The sequence below is a fragment of the Neolamprologus brichardi genome, chromosome 19 (assembly GCF_056152115.1).
Source record: "Neolamprologus brichardi isolate AB-2024 chromosome 19, ASM5615211v1, whole genome shotgun sequence".
Taxonomy (NCBI): domain Eukaryota; kingdom Metazoa; phylum Chordata; class Actinopteri; order Cichliformes; family Cichlidae; genus Neolamprologus; species Neolamprologus brichardi.
Window position 1 is genome coordinate 14318935 of NC_142122.1, and position 24100 is coordinate 14343034.

Genomic DNA, 24100 nt, shown 5'->3' on the forward strand with positions numbered 1-24100 from the left:
AAACATAAATATAATTTTAACTGGTATTGTTCCAACATAATTTGTTATGATGACAGAAAACATAAATACACCAAATTCTGAATAAGACTGATATATAACTAACCGGTTTCAGATCCTGAGCAACCTGAATTGGATAAGCGGAAGGAAATGAATGGATTGATAGTATTTGATTCAGTTTTAAAGACCATCATCATTTTAGAAAACATGCATAACCAATGCACATTTTACATCATATTTAGAGCTGAGCGTGCTTTCCAGCATCATAGAGTCATCGCTAGAGCACCAGCTATGTAAAACAAGTTCACAAGTTTAGTATATCCATCCTCACATTTGGACACAATTTAAAAGAATTTAAATTTAGATTTATTATATTTTTTTGGGGAAGTCTTTATTAAATACATTTTTGTTTGTGTTAAATACATTACTATAAACGTTCTTACTGCATGAGGCTGAATTTGATCAAAACACAAAACATGCTGAGACAAATATGCTGAGACAAAATCAATTAATCTGCCGTCTCCTTGTCGACACGTTACTGTACACCTAAAAACATCACTGCTTCCAAAACCTGTGCAGCTGTTAAACTGAAGAAATTTCCTTTTTTATACAGATAATGCCAAAAAGTCAAAAACAGTGTTCCTGATGGGCAGTGATATAGACCTTGCAAATATTCCAACTAAAGGTAAAGACATAAGAAAGTAAATTCCAAGCCAAATTAAGCATATACATACCTTGCAGGCAAATTAGTCTGTGCTCCTGATGGAAAAAGAACAAACAGCCAGCTGCACTCTCTCAGTACCTTCTGCTACAGTCTTCTTTCTGAAATGCTTAATTTAAAGAAGAAACTAAACTGATAATCAAGTGATTTCAGATAAGAGAGAAATCACACCCAGTCTATGACCACTTCCTTGACTCTTCATTGAAGTACTTAGTTACTTCTAAAAATGTTTTTCTCTGGGTTGATTTTCTAAACAAAAATAGCCCTATTATGGACAGAGAAAATTTTCCATTTATTAACTTAATGCCAACATGTTAGACGCTGTCGTTATCGATTAAAATACCAATACAAGACTTACTCTGCTGTAAGAACACCATAATACTGATGATCCAACAAAGAAAGCCAGAGACAACATGTACACAAAATGTAATGAACGGAGGTGAAACAGGTGGGGAACCAAACAGAGCTGAGGTAAGTCAGGAAATAGGAAAGGGCAGAGAAAGCAAGTAAAACTAAACGACATGGGCAGAAACAGAAACTTTAAAAGTAAAGATAGGAACTGATAAAAGGGAGCAGACAAACCAGAATACATACAAACCAAAATGGTGCGATAAGACAGACTGAGCACGACACGAGGAGACATAATGACAGAGACAACAAGATACGAGACACGAGGAACAAAATCAGAAAAGGGAAGAAGCTAAATGCAGGGATATAATACCACACCTAACAAAACTATAAACAAAACTACCTTTCAAAAACGAAGAGCAGAGATTTTAATTAATCTCCAAAATATTCATGAAAAACCTCAAAACAGATGATGACACTTTATGCATAAAAAGTAGATATTGATTCAATATTAAATGCCTGCCCCCATGTTAATCTAATTAAATAATCCTAGACATAATTGTTGCAAAGGACACGAGTTGAATAAATACTCGATACAATAAGTTGAAGAAAACAAAATTTAGATTCTTTGACAAGAAGTAATAAGCAGCAGACACTATTTGTTTCTAATAATTAAACAAAGTAGAATTCACTTTTTTCTCTTTTGTTTTTTCTTTTTGAATACTTTTTATTTTATTTACTTCTTTGTCCTTTGTCTAGAGCATGGATGCAAGCTGCAATTATTGCAGTCATACATGTTGTAAACTTCCGTAATACAACAGGGCCACCCTAACTGTACATTTGGATTATATGTGCAAATGACAGGAAAATATTCATCTTGCACAGAGGACAAAAAATGTGTTTCTCTATTGGAAAACACTGATTGACTGTTCCTCAAATAACACATTTTAAAACATCTGCTGGTTGAGGCTTCTGTGGTTACAGCCAGAGCTGTGTGCCTGAGAAGATCCTATCAAGGATATCCATCATCCATCATGGTGGTCATCCTGTGTCTTTCTGTGTCTGCTTTGTGGGCAGAGCATTAGTTCCTCACCTGTTCTGCTCACCTGCCATCCACTGATGACAATCAACGAGGCTATATTTAAGGGCAGTGCATCTACTCATCTACTCTGTGCCAGTCTGTCAGCTATCTCATGGTGGTAACCAGGCTGTATCTTTATATCTGTGCTCTGTACTTATCTTGATTTCCTTGTGCCTTCAGTTTCACTGCCACTTCACTGCTTAACTCACTCCTAGCTCAAGTCTCTGGATGCTGGTCACTTTGGCTAAATTCACTGAATCGCCTCTCACCTTCTTCCCGTCACTCTTGGATTCTTGGAAACAAGGCTGAATGGGAAAATGGGATTTAGAAGGCTTCTAAAGAAGGCTTAGTATGCAGAATCTCAGTATTTATTCTTTCGAGTACATCTAGTATCCTGCTCACGGGAGAATGAGCACCCAGCAGATCAGGAATGCCAGAATGAACAACTCACAGGATGAAAGTGGTGGCCTCCTACTCCATTCTCTGAGTGTCTCACCCCTCTTTTTCCCAGTGTGTGAATAATTCTGACAGTACAGAAGGAGATCGTGGAAACAGAAATGATGAAGCTGAAGATTATGGTCCTAATCTTAGATATCTGGATATTGGTCTGGTGAAGTGAAATGTGCATTCAATAACATTTGAGTGAATCTTCAGATTTGAGTTTCCTTAGATGAATACAGGCCAACAAACACCAAGCACAAACAGACATCCCAGTTTGGCATAAAAACACGTTCTCATATTTTCATGGGAAAGCGAGTGTACCAGCATCACATAACAGTCTATGCTAACCAAAACAAGAAAGTAGACGTTGCAAAACACATTCATGTTGATAACAGCTGATGACAATTCACATGCACTTTCACTAGAAAGCCACTTTTAGCCCTTTTTATGTATTCGATCCAGAAGGGCAAATAGCACACCAGAACCAGGTCAGCTGCAGCCAAGTAGAGCTCAGCCACAGTGCAGGTCTTCTTGTGGAAGCAGAAAACCATCAGCACAAGCACGTTAAAGATGATTCAAAGCAGGTGGATGACCTTGATATAGTCTGGAAGGACAGACCACACTGTTTACATCAAGACTGCAATTATTATTGTTTTGGTTTTCAGACATCTTCAGTGTCAGGAAATACTTTGGCAAGGATGCTGCAGATAAATAAAGGACAATATGTTCCTAACCGTGACATTTTTCAGTGAATTTCAATGGACATAAAAATTGTGGCAACCAGAATTCAGGCTCAGTTTTACAACATACATGTCTTGGTAATTAGACCTAAATCTTTAAATTTTGATAAAAGCATATAGGGCTGGCTCAGGAGACCCTGAACAAAAATTGAAGATGAATAAACTGATATTTCAGGTTGAAATCTGAACATATACAATTGCAATCAGCAGGTAGGACTAGTTTGTCATGCTTTACCTCAGTCAATAGAAATCACCTTTCGATGTTTTTAGGCCCATGTGAACTAACACCTCTTATGATGTTTGTGGGTTTCAGTGCCAGTGCAGAGCTGCAGTAAGAAGTGTGGCAGGTTTATCATCAGATCATCTGGGAAATAACAGTGTTTAAGTGTTGACTGTTAAAGAGTGAGGTGAGTGAGGCTTGCAAGTGTCAGCTTTGTTTTTATAGATATAAAAATATGGAATCGTGGATCAAATTGATTCGGGAGCTTGTGAATCAGAATCGAAACAATTCTAAAAATCAGTGACAATCCCCAGCTCCAGCCCCAAATGCAGACTACAGGAGACTTGAAGAAATAAAAAAAGTGAGCTTCATTGCAGCTGATTCAATTCTAAAAGAAAAAATCCAAACAAAGGCTTAGAAAGTCCAAATAGCACAAGGAGGCGAAAACACACTAGGAACTAGACAGATGGGCACCAGAGGCTTTAAACACACACAAAGTAATTAGGGGTGCAACGATACACAAAATTCACGGTTCGGTTCGGTTCGATACTTTGGTGTCACGGTTCGATATTTTTTCGATACAAAAAAAATGTTCATGCCTTTTTATTAATTTGTCATTTATTAAATTTTCACGGCACATTCTGCACCACATCTCTGTGCGTTCATCATTTGTTTGAAGCCAGCTCACCTCCTGCAACCACTTTTCCGAGAATACGTGCTTCTTTTGTGGTTCGGACTCCTTCTGACATTTCTTTGGAGGTGGAGGAACATCACAGTAATTGCTTAAAGGAGCTTCTTCGACATCTTTAAGAGTTCTAAACAAATGTCTGTCCTCCTCCTGAAAATCTTATGTACGCAAACACGCGTTGCAACTTCTTATCTTGTGCGGGTTTTTATTTTGACAGCGAATGCGCACCTGCGGACCACTTATGTGCAGCCCTGGTTATTTAGCTCGTCATATTGCAGCCACAGAAATTCTTTTGTCCATGAAACCATAAAGCTGCACTTTCTTTTTTCCTTATAGTCTGATTTGTCATAACTTTTCCGTTTTGTGGTAAGCTTTTCTTTGGCTGTCACTTCTTCACCCTGACCTGTCTTATTTGGCTCAGCAGAACTAAAATATATATCCTGCTGCTTTTACACACGCACTTACATAACGCTCAGCGATTCTCTGCGCGATCAACCTCTCACATGTTTAAGCTGCAGGAGATTTCACTTGTCATGTTTGCATAGTAAGCTAACGATTGATAAGACGATGTCAGAGGAATTGGTGCGCAAATTATCATCACTCACCAATCAGTACTGTTGCTCTCTATACACAGTTCACGCGATTGCAAAGTGAAAGCAAAAAACAAGCGCAAATTCAAACGCGATTTCAGTATGTCACATATTGACAGTGGCCGATGCCAATGACATAATTACCCAGCTACATTTCCGAAAGAATGCAAAAGCATTGACATATAGTTTTCCTTCCTACGATAGGCCGACGAGCAGAGCAGAGATAGATTTTGGTAGCCCGACTGGAAAAAAGCCCCAGGACGTCGGGCTAGCGATTTTGCGAGCCCTGTATCTGATTGAGGAATCACTCATCTTTGGAAAAGAGAGTTTATTATGGAGAAATGTCTCTTTCCAAAATAAAAGCTATACTATACGCTTCTTCTGGGCTATATTCTCAGCAGCATATTAAACATATCAGGTCCCCATAAGGAGAATCATGTGCTAACGGCTGTCTAAATGACTCGGGTAAAGTTTGTAGCATGCGTGCTTGTTTTTGTCTGCTTCCACTTGTCTTTGCACTAGGATGATGTTGGAGTAAATGTGCAGTCATATTGGTTGTGTTCCCACTAGTGCTGTCAACGTTAATCTGAAATGACATTAACGTCACAACACGGCAAATCTCCGTTAACGAGCTACCGCAGATCGCCTCATGAGTGGGGCTGGAAGACGTCAACACATTAACGAGCTAACTGCGCTAACACACTAGTTCCCACCAATTGAGCATTGCTGGCACATCCAACATACTGTTTTACTTTTGTCCATGACACGCTTACCTTCAGGGTCATACATCACATGAAAACCAAAATAGTTCCAAACGCCAGATCTGAATGAGGGTGGGGGAGGTTCAATTTGCCATGTTGCAACTAGCCTAGCTTCTGTCTCGCTAGCTTGCCCTGCCCTCAGTGAATCTGTGTTCGACTACTCCGCCTAGGCTGCACTGTCGAGCGCAGATCCACTGAGCGCTCAACACAGATAGCATCGTCAGAAGGAAAGTTGATAAAATAAATTAAAAATGTTGTATCGTTCGATACATATGCGTACCGAACCGAAAGCACTGTATCGAACGGTTCGATATCGATACGAGTATCGTTGCACCCCTAAAAGTAATCATGGAGAGTCAGCACAGCTGGAGACAACAAGGCATAGCAGAATCTAGACACAAACGGGAAGGTAGAAAAACTATAGACCACAAGAGGCCAAAGACCCAAATTAAAAAGATGAAGCAAAAAAAACCAAAACAGGGCAAAGCCTAACATTAAGACGGGGACTTGACAGTAAAACACTAGAGGAACTAAAATAACGCCAGAAGGAGTGATATTTCTGACAGAACCCAGAAATGCAATAATAATCACAGGAACACTAACAAAGCTCAGCCTAAAATAATAACTAAACTAAAGCTCAAGAACAGCAATGAAAAGCAAACTAAAATGCTCACTTATAAGAAGAAGAGGCAAGATAAGCCAAGAAAAACTGCAAAACATGACAGCTGCTTAATTCTCTGAGTTTGAAACCCTCTGCTAGACTGTTTCTCAGAACTTGACTAATGCTGTGCAGAAGGATAACAGGGATGATAAAACTAAAAATAATCTTCCTCTCCATCATTAGATATGGATCTTTTGTGAGATTAAATGTGCATTCAGCAACATTTGACTGCGGGTGAATTTTGACCTTCCTGTAGATGAATGCGTGAAGAGTAAAGACCCCACACAAGCAGACATCCCAGTTTTGCCCTACTCTTCCTCTCATAGGAAAGCACCAGTGCAACATAATGATCTATGCTAACCAGAACAAGGAAGTATATTCTGCAGAATGCATTCGTGTTGATAACAGGTGATGACACTTTGCATAGGATATCACTGAAAGACCATCTGTTATCAGCCCAGAATCTCACACAGCACACCTCACATATATACACTCATAAACAGGAGCACCATTGCACATGAAAATGGTTGGAAATGCAAAAACATGAATTTCTGCAGCAAATGCCAGAAGATTAGTTGTTCCTTTGGTACTTAAGATGACAGCCAACATTTATTTATATTGATAAATATATTTCTATATAACAGTGTTTGAGGGTACTCCTTTAAAAAGTGATGTGTAGGTGCACATCACTTATATATTTATGTATGTATAAATTATATTTATAATAGGTGAGACCTGTTTTTGGTTCTCTAAACTGTGGCATGCTTGTTATCAGATCATCAGATAGTCAGATGTTTTTCTTATATTTTCAGTAGTTTTGTTAGATGATGGTATATATGGCACTTCACAGCATTCATCTTTCAGTGACAAACATTATTTTTTTCAATGTATTTCACTTTATTTTAGGCTATCATCAGTTTAGAAAGCGTTCATGGCCAGTTTTTATTTTCTAGGATTCATAATTTACAGCAAGAGTAGATTTGCACAAATGGAAATGGTTTGTAATGGACAGATGCAAGGTGATCAATGGCCACAGCCTCGTGCAATAAAGATGTATCACAAGACGGCTGATCGATTTGTCTCACTAACAAACTAAACATGGCATTTTTAGAGGGTACAGCAGCCATGGCAGCAACAGCAACAGTAATCTCCACATTTAGACCTTTTTCTAAAAATCCATTTTCGACTTTAATCTCGAAATAATGACTTTAAAAAAAAAAACTTCACTTATGTGCAAATAAAGTGGCAGGTAATTTTAAATTCTATTGGCTCAACACACAGCGAACACACAAGCTGTTTGTATGCTGTGTCGCACAGTGTGTTGCTAGCTAAAGGCCCAGCTGCTGTCTTTCACAGGGAGAGAAAGAGTGAGAGATAACTTTACTCTGAGAAAGATGTGGGAAGACAGGCACGACATGAGGTTAGATTTAAAGGTAAGGACTGCTCAGTGATGCTCGATTAACTGCAAATTTAAAACACATGGCAGAATTTTAACCACATATTGGTTGAAGTTTCAAAGTTCTTTATTCGTCACATGCATAGTTTTAAAGTATAACACACAGTGAAATGTAACCTGACATGCTCCTCGAATTGTGCAAAAGTCGATATACCTAATGTATATATAATATATACATTAGGTGAATGTGCAGTAGTGGCATGTATGCATGGTGTGTGTAAGGTGGTAGTATATAATGTGATTTGATAAATAATGTAGTTTCATTTTGTGAAACGACCTGCAAAACAAACAAAACAACACTAACTCTGTGTTATTCAAAAGTTGTGCTAATATATTATTTTATCATTATATTAGTATACATATATTTAGAACAAGGTTCTGTTACCTTTCTACAAAAAATTGTTAGAATCAGGAGCTACTTTTTGCTTTCTTACTTTGAGTACTTTACTTGAGTAAAGAAGTTGCTTCAGCACTTTTACTGGAGTATTTTTTTTAGTAGTTCTACTTAAGTAAAGACAGCCTGTACTTTTGCCACCTCTGCTCACAGCACAAACTACGTGAAACATGTTCCCACAACCATGTAAATCTTTGTATTCATGAAGATTAAAAAAAAACAAAGAAAAAAACCCACTCCTTTTTATATGTGCGTTTAGTTTTTAACACATTTGTGTGGCAAGTGAAAAGTCACTCATTTGCCTCAAATGCTCAAATCAAACATGTGAACCTGAGTGTTTAGATTAGTCTGAAGTATGACTTTCCAGCTTTCAGGATCACTCCCACATATGCAGACCTCAGCCTTTTAAATATGGACTTGTTTAATGTATTTGCCACTGTAACAGTATATGACAGAAAATATGAAAAAGCATCATGAGGTTTCAGTAATAAAGCATAAAAGCGTGTAACTTTTCAGTTACTGAAAGCCAGTACACTACCTGCTCTTAGATAAATGCATGGGCTGTATAACAACTGGTAAACCACTCAAACCTCACTACATCACTACTCACTACTGACTGACAGCTCCCCAATATCACTTCTATGAATTTAATATGCCATGTCTGGATATCACTGGAAAACAAACAAACAAAAAAACAGTGTTACATAAAGAATTTAAATTAGACCTGATACAGTAGGATTATTAGAGAGAAATACACCAATGGTTCTCTCATACTCAGACAAATAATTGTTCCTTCCATCATATTAAATCATTAAACACACACCCCAGCACAAAACATCATTCTGAGAAACCTTCCTTTAGCCTGCTGAAGAATTTTTAAGAGCACAGAACCTACGCCAACTAGAACAAGGAAGAAGACGCTGCAGAGCACATTCATGTTGATAACAACTGATGACACTTTGGATAGGATTTCACTGAAAAGCATCTGTTATATAATCAGCCCAGCAGGACAAACAGCACACTGCAGCAAAATGAGTTAAAGCCAAGTTACTCAAATAAATCTAAGCGGCAGTGGTGACTGAAGATCAAACCTCTGGATTCAGGAATACACAGACTTTGATTTGGGTTTCCATTATGGCGACCCTTAAAGGGAGCAGCCAAAAGACAACGATGAAGAAGAAAATGTATCAGAAAAACATGAGCTAATTAAGAAGGAGACTTTTATTTACATGTCTATTCCAAACTCCAGATCCTGATTCATTGTGACTGCAGGAAAGACCTGCAAAAACTTTCAGGCGTTCGTCTTTAACAGTTTTTCTAATATTTGTGTTGAAACATGACAAAAATGCCTGGAAGTCTGCCAGTACATCATTTTAAAAATATAGTCAGTATCTTGACTATCTCAAGGTGGTAACCAGGCCATATTTTTATGTCTGTGCTCTGTACTTATCTTGATTTCCTTGTGTCTTCAGTTTCCTTGCCACTTCACTGCTTAACTCACTCCTAGCTCAAGTCTCTGGAGTGTGTGAATAATTCTGACAGTACAGAAGAAGATCATGGAAACAGAAATGATGAAGCTGAAGATTATGGTCCTAATCTCAGATATCTGGATATTGGTCTGGTGAAGTGAAATGTACTGAAGAGTACTAAAATCTAACACAATCTCCTGAGTTCATTAAATTTCTTGATTCTGTGTCTGAGTGCAGAGAATATGTGAGATCCTTGGGGTCAAGGCTAGCTTTCTGAAAGTCAAATTCATCTTGAGGACCCAAATGCCGGAATCATAGACAGATGTAAATGAAAAGGGAGCTTTTAATGTTGTTTAGTCTTAAGGACACAAATTCTAGGGAAAAAAAGAAAACCAGGAAATCCACAAAGCCAAAACTTACCTGGAAAATACACGAGAAAGCACAATGTATCCAAGATTAGAATACAGGAAGGATACAACACAGAGACAATGTTTACACAAGTAGTGATGAGAGGAAATGAAACACGTGGGAAATAAAATACAGCTGAGGAAACTCAGGGAATAAGCAAGGGCAGAGACAGGAAGTAAAACTACACGACATGGAGGAAAAACAGAGGCTGCTTTCCAAAACTCCCTCCTACCTCCCTTTCCTAAACTCTTTCCTTTCCTTTCCTTAACCTCCATGATGTTTCATGGAGGTCAAGGAAAGATGGGTATGAGAATTGATGAGGGCTTAGGACAAGAGAAGAGCGATGTGCTGAGAATTTGCCTTTTATGGTGAGAATATTTAAATAAGACACAAATGTAAATAAGAAAGATTATGGCACAGTTTCCTTTCTCTTAGTCCACAACCCCACACAACTAAGCCATTATAAAGATAAACTGAGGGTTTATCTTTATAATGATAAACCCTCATTTCTTCTTTTGCCCATCATCTACCAGAAAGGAAACGATTAACTGAAAATAGAATAGAATAGAATAGCCTTTTGTTGTGATTGTACATGTCCAACAACATTGTGGGTGCTTCACACCAACTGTGCTGGGATAAACTAGAGCTAGTAGATAGCAAAAAGGAGAAATTTATACAGTCAAGAGGGGTATATAAAAAACAAGAGAAAGGTACACAACAGAGTTGCAAAGTGCTCAGACGTAGTGCAAAGAAAAAACTTGGTCTGAAGAGTTTGTGTGTGAGTGACCTGAGTGATCAGGGTTGGTCATACCATGGTTTAGATTATTGAGATGACTCGGCAGTGTGGGGTGTGGGAGGTTAGTGTTTACTGACAGTCCGAATGGCCCGGGTGAAGAAGCTGTTTGTGATTATGGTGGTGTGGGACCTGATTGACCTGAGGCACCGACCAGAGGGCAGCATGTAAAACAGGAGGTGAGCAACGTGCAAGGGGTCACCTGTGTGGCAATGTTTTTCTTGAAACAGGAGGATCTAACAATGGCCTTAAGGGGTAGCAGGGGGCAGCCAATTATTTTTTGGGCAGCGTTAATTACCCTCTGTGCAGCGTTCCTGTTCTCAGTCGTGGCTCCTGTGTACCAAACACCCAGGCAGTAGGAGAGCATGCTCTCCGCTGAGAAGCGAAAGAAGGCCAGCAGCAGCTTCCAGTCCAGGTTATTCTTCTTTAGGACATAAAGGAAGTGCAGCCGCTGCTGGGCCTTCTACTGGACATTGGTGTTGTGAGTCCAGGTGAGATCGGTGGAGATGTGGGTGCCCAGAAACCTGAAGATTCCACCCATTCTCCATTTACAATCAGAGGGGAGTGGATCTGTCCGTGCCTCCCGAATTCCATTATGAGTTCTTTTGTTTTATGGACGTTCAGCCTCCGCTTATTTTCTGAGCACCAGCAGGGGAAGTTCTCTACTTCTCCCCTGTACGGTGCATCTCATCCATCCATGAGCCCAACCACCGTGGTTTCATCGGCATATTTGGCAATGACGTTGGTTGGGTGGGTTGGTGTGCAGTCATAGGTGTAGAAGAGGTAAAGTAGTGGGCTGGGTGTTCATTTGTGTCAGCTGTTTCCCCATGTGTTTCCACTTCCTCTGATCACCTCCTATTTAATCTGTGTGTGTTTCATTCGGTGGTTGTCAGGTCATCTGTGTTCCCTCCACCATGTCAAGTGTCACTCGGGTATTTCATGATTCAGCTCAGGTCTTGCTCATGCACCATGTTTGTGTTGCTTTCTCATAGTTCTTGCATGCACCTGCTCTGAATCATGTTCATGTCATATGTCACAGTCATCATAGTTTAGTTTCTGCTAGTTTAGGTGCTGGTTTAGTTTTTGCCCCTCTCGCTTTTGCTCTGTTTGTGTACTCTTGTTATCAGCAGTGTTGGGTAAGTTACTTTAAAATAGTAACTTAGTTACATTACTAGTTACTTCTATCAAAAGTAACTCAGTTACTTCAAGTTACTCGTTACTTTCAAAGTAACTAGTTACTAGGGAAAGTAACTTTGGTTTTACTCAGAATTCTCTTGTTAATGTGTTGCTTCCATAACTTTGCCAGTCTTCTAGCTTGCTTACTTGCCACAAGTGCACTGTGCCACCTACCAATAGAAAGGAAAAAATAATGTGCATATTTCCACGAGAGAAATCCCACGCCTGGACCGTCATTGACTGCTGCCATGATTCTAGCCTACGTCACAGCGTCATGTGCGCCTTTTACATCCAACACAAAAACTGCAGTCGTGGTGCTTTCGATTGTACTCAGAACTCGGAAATTCTGCCTTCTGAATAGGAAGATGTAGGTAACACCAGACTGCAGATGAGCTGCATACAGGGCTGGACGGGGACAAAAAAATCGGCCCGGGCATTTTGACTAGAGACTGGCCCACCATTATAGGAAAAATCATAAAGCCTTTGAATGAAAACAAACACTGTTGTGACAGTGATGTTCACTGTTCTGATGGTATATATGTATCAATCTATCAATCGTTTGTTGTAAGATTCAGATAATTATTTTTTAAAAGCTAGACATTTTAAATGAGAATAAGAAAGAAAAGTACTTCTTTGTGCCCCCCTCTCCCTGTTAATGCCCTACCTGGCCCCCCTGGCAAAACTTTGCTAGATCCGCCCCTGCACAGTTACCAGCTGTCAGCTACCTAAAAAAGGATCCTGGGGTTATCTGTCTCTCAGAAACAGTTCATAACTTCCCTTCAACTCATTCATGTCACCTAAAAGGTAAACCTGTTTCTCCATCACCTGTTCAGCTCTGATGATTCGGTAAGGACATCTCCTGGTTTCATCTTCATGTTTCCCTCTCACCAGATAACCAAACTGATATCATGATCAGCAGCTTTTTTGCAGCTGTGGCTCCAGCAAACATCAGCTGATACTAGAAATTAATATTAAATAAATTCTAACAACAGCTGATCAAGCTTAAACGTGCTGCTGTTGTTTAAGGCGACATCCGGTGGTTTCCTCTTTCTAGCGCAAAGTGGGCGATAAACAAACAAGAGAGCCGATCAGCTGATCATTGATCAGTTTCATGATTGAAGTAGAAACAGGAGAGGGAGGGGGAGTATGAAAGAAGAAGAGGCAGCTGTGCAGCAAAGACAGAATAATTCCAGCTTTGTGCCTTTTTCATTGTAGCTGAATTACGGGACAAACTGTTCCTTTTCACCTCAATAAGAAACGCGCAATATTTTCTCTGAATACCAGACGGGACGGTTGGCAACTCTAACTTATGAACAAAATAAAGTTCAACATCATTAACTTCATAGCAGCCACCCAGCTGTATAGAAACTCCGTCATGCTAGCTAGTACGCAGTACGGAAAAAGTCAGAATAACGAAAATAAACTCCACCTAAACTTGGTTTATATCTGACCCAGATAGACTGCAGGTCATAACTTCTTACCTGAAGTTCAGTTCACACTTGGACCGGCGGCCACCTCGGGTCTCTTTTCCTCCTGCCTCCCCTTTCCCTCATCCACCTGCTGCCTCCACCACTTGCTAATGTTACAGAATCTGTGGAAGCTCCGCGATAGCCACCACACGAAGTAACGAGTAACGACCCTATCTAAATCCCAGTAACGACTAACGCGTTCCTGATTTTGGCATAATAACTAGTTACCGTGCTCGTTACCACAATAATAACGTAGTTACTGTAACGCGTTACTTAGTAACGCGTTAGTCCCAACACTGGTTATCAGCTATAATAAATGGCTCGCTTTGAGTTCAAGTCACATTTCACGCTCCATTTTTGGGTCTGCATTTGGGTCCAGTATTCACTCTCCACACAGTTGGCTCCCACTGCCTGTTACACCCTGTGGACATCCAGTGCTGAGTGACGGTGGGGGGAAGAGGTGGGTGCTGAGTTGGACTGATTAAGGCTGGTTGGTGAGGAGCTTACTAGTTACTTTTTTTTGGATAAACCATTAAAAATTATGTAAAATTATCAAAGCACACATCACAGCTGAAAACATCACAGTTCTACAGATCAGATTGAGGAAATGTTAGATTCCCGGGCCAAGCCTGGAATCTGTCTGTGCGAGGCTGAATGCTTTTATTGTTGGATTGGATCTCTGTTTAAAGAATTCCTTTCCTCTTTTCTTGAAACCTTTCCCAAAGATAATGAAGAAATCTGGCTTAAGGACAAGGACACTGTTGAAGAAGGCTAAATATAGAGAAATGTGTTGGTAGATGACCAGTATGAGATGACGCCTTAGAAAGTCAACTATTTTGAGCACACTTAGTAACTCACTTAAACGGAATATTATCCAGCAGATAAGCAATGCCAGGAGAACTGCCAGGAAGAGAGTGGTGGCCTTCTCCTTTAGTCTGTCCTTAACATACCGTAATTAAGGTATGTTTCCAAAGATGAAAGACTGATCTGGTCATATTTACCATGAGGTAAAAAGGTTCTGGGACGTATGGCTATTGACGGTGGCTTACCACTACTAGCAAGCCATTAAAGACCTTCAAGTTTGTCAGCTGTCCATCTAGTGTCTTCCACTTATCCTTAACAGGGTCATGGGGCCTGGAGTCTGCCCTAGCTACCATAGGATGATAGGTTCATTTAAATTGGTTTGTGGAGTAGGCTACTTGGGTTCAGTTGTGGCCCTGCTGCAGTGTAGCCTCCACAATTCTAAACAGGAGCACAACTAGTCATGTTATAGTTATGCAACTGTGAATTTTGGATTTCTTAATGAATCTTTGAAAAAATAGCCTGGTAATCTGCTAAATTTTGCTGGCAAGAGAGTTGAATGTCTATTAAGGCCAGTATTCGATTAATAAGGAATGTCCAGGAATCCTGAAAATATTATTTTTAATATTATTTTAAGCATCAACAAAACTATAAAAAAGGTAATTTATGTTCATGAAGATAAAGCAGTAATTTAGACAACTTGCATAATGGATTGCTTTGCCTGGGAGCATACTGAACTTCTGAACTTCAGCGTTGTTGAACTTAAAGGTCTTTTATGGCTTGCTAGTAGTGGTAAGCCACTGTCAACAGCCATACGTTCCAGTGTTTTGCACAGGACAGTGTTTGCGTAAAATTTGGCATTCTTGTCAGATCATCATCACTATTTCTGGGAAATAACAGTGTTTGAGTGTGAACTGATAAAGAGTGTCATACAGAGTACTGCCTGCTCCCATGGTAAAGTAGTGTTGAGAGTCCCAGTTTTGTTATTGACTTTTACTGTATAAATCTGGCTTTCCTTTGAGTTGATGGATGGGTGTCTAGCTTATCTTTTCCTAATTGATTGTATTCTGGCCATTCATTAAAAAGACAAAAGTATTTCTTATCCAATTACTTGATTAATCGATGAAATAATCAATATATTACTCAATTACTAAAATAATCAATAGTTGTTTTATAAAATATCTGACACTGATGTGATCAAGAAATACACCTAACTGAAATGCATGGTTTTTCTCAGGATTCAGATAATATTAAAAGCCTTTACTGCTCATGTTGTGTCAAAATTCAACACAACTGAGCTTAAGTCTCCTAATTCTCTTTCTGAGTACAGAGAATTTATGACGTCTTTGTGCAAAAGAAATGGAAAATACTTCCATTTGTTAGGAGATCTGGGTCATCGACCAAGAGTTTTGAGTTTACATTATTATTGAACTTTTAAATTTGATATTATTCGTCATCTCTAGTCTTTTAAGCCCTGTGTTTTCATATGTCCGTGTTGCGATCTACCATCTACCATGCTGTGTGTTTTGCCTTTCAACTGGTTTGTTGTTTATTTTACGTTCTCAGTTCAGTTAAGTTTCTGTTTTCTAACATCCAGCAATAAAGCTGAGTTTTTTGAGTTAACGTTTGCTTCCAAGTGTCTGCCTTATCACCACTCCTGCCTGCACATCAGCCTTCATATAACACTATTAGTAAACGCTTCAGTTTTCTATGTATATGTCCTATTAGGCTTGAATACCTATTTTTCTTTTCTTTTCTTTTTTGAATTGGCACCATTTTTCTCACACAACACAACAACAATGCAACCATGTTGTGATTTGTTACAGTTTTGGAAATAAAAAACACCTGGAATTACAGAAAGCAAAAATCTCAAACTTGTTAAAAACAACGTCACTAATTTATCTAATAAGTAGTAGAGAGAGAATAAATTAACAGAAAATAAATAGTATACACTTCATGTATTCTTAATCCAATTATTCTGGAGATAATTGCTGCATGACAAATGAGTTATACTTCACACAATTAGTACAATTAGTAAAAGAATGAAGACAAAATGTTGATTCTTCAGCAACAACTAATGATACAAGCAGCAGAATCACCACAAACCTGTTGCATTTAGTAGTTTAATGAAGTAGGAATCACATGCATCATTAAGCGACTATCACACTCTATGGCAAAGGATGTATATAGTTTTATCATTTTTTATCATAATAAATAAATAAATAAATATCAAGACTTAATTGATAAGACCTGTGACACATCTCATAAGAGTAACAATCAGAAAAAGCAGATTCCCAAAGTACTGGAAAAACGAAGCAGTTCCACCAGTTTTAAAAGCAGGAGAGCATGTTTTGATATGTATCCTTGGCTCTAAAGACATTTCCCTTCTCTGCTAAACAATAGAGTGAGTGTTCTCCAAAGACAAAACCATAGCCTGCTGTTTTCTTCTTGTTTTCCTTCTTTGTCCTGTAGTTGTAGTAAAAACGTAGCAGTGCTCAGTTTGAATTTACTGTTCTTACTGTATTTATTAGAAAAACAAACTTATTTCTGTTTGTTTTTCTCTATTATTTCTGTTTGCTTTCCATTCTCTATTACTTAGGCTGACAAATATAAAAAAGGGACAAAGGGATGGCAACTTTTTTGTGTGTTACTGTTTAGCATTAAATATATTAAATTACTGATATTTACAACACAGATTTGCTGCTGCTTAAGAGAATTTAAATTAAATGCTTAAAGATCTCCTTATCATATGTGTGTGCCTGTTAGCATAAAGGTTCTTTTTGTATTTGGATGTAGCGTGTCAAAAACACCAAACATGTTGAGACAAATCCAGATGACAATCTTCAGCCTGGTTGGTGACAGATTACATTGGGCGTAATCTGTGATCGTCTCAGCTGGAGACTGCTCTTGGATTTGTCAAAATCATCTCTGCTGGTAAGTTAACTGAAGACGTTTTGCTTTTCAGAATGTTTCTACAATTTATCATTTAATACTATGATGTAGAAAACACTGTCAATGATGAACAATGATTTACACTTTTTAAATTTTTAATCAACCTATCAACTATTTTGACTACTGAGAATTGAGGTGAAAACACAATAAAGTACAAAGTAAGACAAATTAAACATATGACCTGTAACGTTGTCTGTCTCTGTCTTTGGCTTTCTTAACTTAAAGGAGAAAGTAATCTGATATTAAAGTGATGCCAGACAAGGAATATGCTAGCTGAATCCCTCTATCAGCACCTCCTTCACTCTTCAGTGAGCCCCTTCTCTGTTTTTTCCTCATGTGCGTCTCTTCGCTATATTTATTTCTCGAGGTAGTTTCCCATGTTCACTTTACTCACTTGGAGATCTAAATAAAGTTTTCCGTCACTGACCTAACACAGTTGGGTTTTTTTTATAAGAAGCTGTCAGACTCTAACACATGGTCAAAAGGAGCTATAACTTTCTTTTTGTAGCTGCTTGTAGCGAGACCCCAGAAGTAGCTACAAAAAGAAAGTTATAGCTTGCCTTCAAGACTTTGAAAAGGACAAAATCATTGACCGCCTCACATATCACCGCCTTTATCCAGGGGATGCCATACCCTGCATTTATGGACTTCCTAAAATCCACAAGGAAGCTGTCCCACTCAGACCCATAGTCAGTAGCATAAACTCCACTTACAACATTGCAAAACACCTTGCTACCATCCTTGCTCCTCTCGTGGGGAACACCCCACACCACATCAAGAACTCCACCGACTTCACCGACAAGGTCCAGAAACTTACCCTGGATCCAGATGAAACCATGGTGTCCTTTGATGTAGTCTCTCTCTTCACTTGCATACCCACCACGGAGGCAGTGGAGACTGTCAGAAAACTACTACAAGAAGACAGCTCCTTAGAAGACAGGACCAACTTCACACCCGATCAGATTTGCACACTGTTAGACCTCTGCCTTACCACTACATATTTCAAATACAACGAAGGCTTCTACAGACAAAAACATGGCTGTGCTATGGGCTCCCCTGACTATTGTAGCCAACCTTTACATGGAGGAAGTGGAAAGGAAGGCTCTTGGCTCTTTCAAAGGAAGAGTACCCAGCCACAGGTACAGATATGTAGACAACACCTGGGTCAAAATCAAGACACAAGAAGTGGAATCTTTCACTGCGCACATTAACGCTGTGGATAAAAACATCAAGTTCACCAGGGAAGACACAAAAGATAACTGTTTGCCTTTCCTGGACTGCGCTGTGCACATTGAAGAGAATGGCAACCTCAACATCGAAGTTTACCGGAAGCCCACACACACGGACCAGTACCTCCTCTTTGACTCCCATCACCCTCTGGAACACAAACTTGGAGTAATTAGGACCCTACACCACCGAGCAGAACATGTTCCCTCTAAGCCTGAAGGGAAAAAGAAGGAACACACACATGTAAAGGAAGCGCTTAAACCATGCGGTTATCCTAATTGGGTGTTTATAAAGTCAGCAAAGAGGCACAGAAAAGAAGATCAGACACCAGCGAGGGAGGATAAGAAAGACAGGCGCAACAACATTGTCATCCCCGATGTAGCCGGTGTATCAGAAAAACTCAGGAGAGTTTTCTCCAAGCAAGACATCCCAGTGCATTTCAGACCCAGCAACAAGCTCAGACAAAAACTGGTTCACCCAAAAGACAAAACTCCAAAACACAGACTTAACAACGTGGTGTATGCTGTACAGTGCAGCGAGGAATGCCCAGACCTCTACATTGGAGAGACCAAACAGCCACTTCACAAGCGCATGGCACAACACAGAAGAGCCACCTCCACGGGACAAGACTCAGCAGTCCATCTGCATCTTAAGGACAGAGGTCACTCTTTCGAGGATGCCAATGTTCACATTTTGGACAGAGAGGACAGATGGTTTGAAAGAGGAGTAAAAGAAGCATCTATGTCCACTGTGAGCGACCATCTTTGAACAGAGGCGGTGGTTTACGACACCAACTGTCTGTCATCTATAATCCAGTTTTGAGTTCCCTCCCCAGATGCCTTAACACCCACTCACATCCTGGGCCATCTGACCTCAGGAAATCGCATGATAAGGTGGGGCCAGGTTTCACAATGAGCTCACCCGAAACCCTGGCTGATTGGGACCAACACCCGTTTTCACACCTTGGCTCATGTGATTAGAGGATCATCAGGGGGTCCTTTTGTCCCTCTTTGGGGGGGAAACTCCCACTGGGTTTAAAACTGGGACTCTCCGCCATTTGACCTTAGAACTGAAGAAGCTTCTCAGATGAGAGGTGAAACGTCTTCAAGCAACTTAAAGAAGTCCAGACGCTTTTCTTTGCAAGCTCCTTTGACTACGATGACCTGGATGACTGAGAACCTTCACAGACACTCTAACATATGGTTTGGACACATGTTTAAAAAGAAATACAGGCCTGGTTACACAGCTTGTCACATATAGGAAGCACAAATGACTTAAAAAAGTACAGGTTACACCAGTTTTGCAACAGAGCAGTTACTGCCACCGTATTAACAAACAATGGGTGATTGGTTCATTAGTTTGACTAATTTATTCAAAGGAAAGAGCCATTTGTCAATTAAAAAAAAATAATAAAAATAATCACCTGCAGAAAAATAAATTGAGGATTAACCCTTTCAAGCTCACCATAGAACCAAGTCTGCCAGAACTTATCTTTACATTTTTACATGCTGTAGTGTACATTTTTTTTGAGCATTTCAAATTGCTATACATCAATACAACCACTATATCCTAAATTTTAAGTCCATAGTAACTACATAATGTCACGGTGGGGTGCACCAGTGTGTTTGTTAGAGCGGACCCGAAAGCAGACACTGAAGGAAGGAGCTGGTTGCAAACAGAAGGCGAGCCTTTATTTCGGCTGAAAACATGAAACTATGAAACACCAAGAAAAACGATGAAAAACTATGACTGACTATGATAACAAAAGACTATGACTCAGACTGTGACTGGAACTGTGACTAGATGACATGGGGGAAATTGGCAGATGTCCTGACAATGAACAGTAAGAGACAAATGACTTAAATACACACATGAGGTGATCAGGGGAAGTGAGATATATCCTGACCAGGATGAACATAATGATGCACAGGAAATGTAAACTAAAACACAAACACATAGAAACTGGACCTTCAAAATAAAGAGGAAAACATGACAAGACACCATGACAGCATTAACCAGGCAGACCAGAAACATGACAGATAAGACACAGTAATCAACAAGGGGAACTTTAACACATGGGAAGATGACCCAAAGGAGACCTACTAAACAATGAACAATAACTACAACTAAGGAACCTAGGATCTAATGGCAAAAGGACTAACTATAAACAATGAATATCAAAATACAAGAAAACACAAAGCGCTGGGTCATATGGGGACAGTCAGATGCACGGACTGTTTTAGTCACTCTTAAAAGAACAGCTGAGTCTTGAAGATATATAAAAAAAAAACCCAAAAGTTTAAAACATTGCTATGGCTGTTTGTTATCTGCAAAAGGATGACAGTGCATGAGCATATAAAAATGGAGACCTGAAATATAAATGTTCATCTCTGTGTCAGCTTGTGTTGTTTAAGTGTGCTATGTAGCTAAAATGGGCAGCCTGTCATGATTCGGGTTGAGCGTCTGGTGTGTCGCGTGGTTTTCTACTACGGCTCCTATGTCCAGATCCTGACTACTGTGCCTGCCTCTCCCCACCTGTGAGCAATTGAAGAAGCAATCATTGGATTTGCATTTACGACCAGCCAGTATTGTCAGCATATATCGTGTTACTCCTTGTGTTAGCTTTGCATCTCCAGTTTTCCTTTGCTCAGGACCAGCATACTTGTCGCTCTTCTGGTTTGACTAAATGTGGTCTATTTCGCCATCCCATAACTGCTGCAAACTCACCCCTCTGTTTTTTCAGCTTGATGATTCCTTTTATTGCTCTGGAAATAACTAAAGCTCGGACATCTTGCCTGCCTCCCCTCCTGGATCACTGGTCACGAGTGAAAAGGTCAAAGATCTTGTTTCACTCATCTCACGCCTCACCAAGGCACTTGCTAGGTTGCTTCCCCCAGAGCTCTTTGTTTTCCTGCTTTTCAAGTAAGCATTGTGTCAAGATTAAATTACTGCCGGTATTCCAGAAATAACCCTCCTCTCCCTTTGATTATAGTGACTCCACTCCTGAGACTCTTGCTCTGCCATGCTTTCATGGTTAAGACTCCTGAGTTAAATAAACCTTTTGGGTCCACTCCATATATTTATGTAGTTAATCAGTCTGCTGAAGTAACTATGATGAACAATAATACTTGACCTAATGCAGCATCAGACATGACTGAGACATTTACACACCTGCACTGCATAAAACGATTTTCAAGTAAAAAGAACCAAAAAAAAAACAACCTTGTTTATGCACATTTTTTCTTATTTTTTGTCTAAGAAAAAATATTCTTAACAAGTTTTGCACATTTGAGGAAAATATGTCTGACTTTTTCTTAATAAGATATTTCAGCTCATCTTGAGCTTTATTAACCGGTTACAGGGTATGGCAATGGTTTGTTTGAAATTCCACAATAAGAATAACATCATTTTTCTTATTTCAAGCATAAGGCCACATAAACAACTTTTCAGTTTGAGAAAAGAGCCCTGTGCTGCATGTCTTCCCCTCTCTCCCTCAGCTTTCCTGTCAATTCTTCACTGTCACGATCAATAAAGGCCTAAAATATAGGAAGAAAAAATTTAATGACACTAAAGTTTGTCCTATAGAAAGCTTTTGTTTTGTTTGTGTGAAAATCTCAGGCATACAGCAGTTAGATTCATTTGCTAGTTTTTCGGATTCCCAACGACCCTGAAAAGAATAAGCAGAAGAGACTGGGAGGATGGATGGATGGATGGAGTAGAGCTGTTGTAGTGTATATGAGCTATGTAGTTGTTCTTTGCCTCTCAGGAAGGGCTTTGTGTTCTTTCATATCTCTATGCAAGTTCATGGAAAATTTCCTTCCAAGATGCATCACTGTTTGTAGTTTTTCCATATACAAAAAAGGTTATGAAGTAGCTCTACACCGTACTTTCTCACGCACTGCAGCCTGCATGTTGCTGCTCTGTGCCACTGGGTCAAGTGATCACTAGACCAGTAAAAACGAAAAATATACAATATATTGAGTCTGCTCTTTAGATCCTGCAAAAATCCAACTGTGAGAGATCGTCCTGAGTCTTTGACTTTGTGAGTTTTGTATCTTTGTTTTACTTTTAGTCTTTTGTTCTGATTACTTTTATACTATAGGTTCCATTTACATTTTGAGTATTTGTTTTTACTTCCTTGTACCTTTCATTTTAATCCTCCTCCCCTAGTGTTTCATTGTATATTAAGTCTCCTTAACCTGTGTAGTTGCTTCCTGTTTTATTTTGATGGTCATGTGTCTCTGGTGCTTTGTATAAAATTTTACCTCCCAAATCACTTTCAGCTGTGTTCCCCATACACCACCCCTCCCCTCATTACCTTGTGTATATTTTGTCTGAGTCTCCTCTTTGTTCTTTGTTGCATCACCCGTGGTCCTCTTTCCTTGCTTGGTGTACTGAGAGATCTGGAATTTAGTTTTACTGGCTTTGTTCTGTAAACTGTAGTGGACTTTTTTTTTATTTCACTGAATTCTTTAGTATTAAATGCTGATTTGAGTTTAGTTCCTGTTTGACTCTCGCATTTTGCTCCTCAAAAGGTTAATGCTCGTGACCATTTCTAAACTTTAGATTAAACTTAAATCCTTTCTTTTCATAAAGCTTAGAGTTGGGCCTAAATCATGTGAACCTTAACCATCCCTTATTTATGCTGCTCTAGGCTTATGCAGTTAAGGGCATTGCTACAGTTCACTGCGCATTTTTTCACCTATATCTTTTTATTCATCATGGGTTTTAATGCTAATACCACAGAAAAAAGATAACAGTTGTCATGGTTCCTGGATCAGTAACACAGTGTTTTGAGTTTGTTGGTTCATGATTTGTTTATGGGGTTATGAAGGGGGGTAAGTTCTAGTTTTGTATATTATATTAATATTATTTCCCATTACTTCAGAATTTTGTTATAGTTCTTTCTAGCTTTGTTCCTTGACTTATTTCCCCTTTGGGATCCCCTTATTTCCCCTTTGGGATCGTTGTGTCCCCACGTCTTCTGATTTCTCTGTGTTCCAACTCTGTGGCTGTCAGCCCCATGTCACTTTCCCATCTTCGAATAGTCTTCTGTCTGTTTGCTATATCTACTTCCAAAGATCTCAGCATTCAGTTTATCAATATAGTACACCACCTTTGGGACACTTACAGAGAATTTGTCTGTTTTAAACATCAAGCCAAAATGTCAGAATCTCATGATAATTCCCAGAAATATTGCTTAGTGTATTTACAGGCATCTTGTGGGATCTGGAATGTGGTTGTATTTTGTCATAGTCTTGGGTTTTGGACCACTGGTCTTATCTTTTTATTGTATAAATCTGGTTTCATGCTTATTTTTGTTTTATCAGTATTCTGTTCTTTGTATGGTCTGGTATGGTTCCTGTATGGTTCCTGTATGGTTCCTGGTATTCTCTCTTAGTAGTCTGTGTTTATTTCGTCCCTTAGTGTTCCACTTGTGTGGTTATAACTTACTGTTTCCTGATTTATTTTGGTAGCTATTTGACTTTTGTGTTTTGCTCTTAGTTTTCTCAGTTTACTTGAACTCAAATGAACCCAAATGGGTTCATCTATCTATCTTCTCTCATCAATTCTGGTGGTCTAGAAATAAACATAACTGAGTTGACCGATGTAAACAAAACAGAAAATATTTGATGTAAATATTTATATATATTATCTCTTTGTCCTTTCCTTCATATGATGATTTACTTGGCACCATTTATCTCAC

The 24100-nt window shown here is 39.2% G+C and overlaps 1 pseudogene; it reads right to left on the reverse strand.

The window, feature by feature from the left end:
- Positions 1–2347: 2347 nt before the first annotated feature.
- Positions 2348–11362, reverse strand: LOC148097198 (B2 bradykinin receptor-like; annotated as a pseudogene).
- Positions 11363–24100: the final 12738 nt, after the last annotated feature.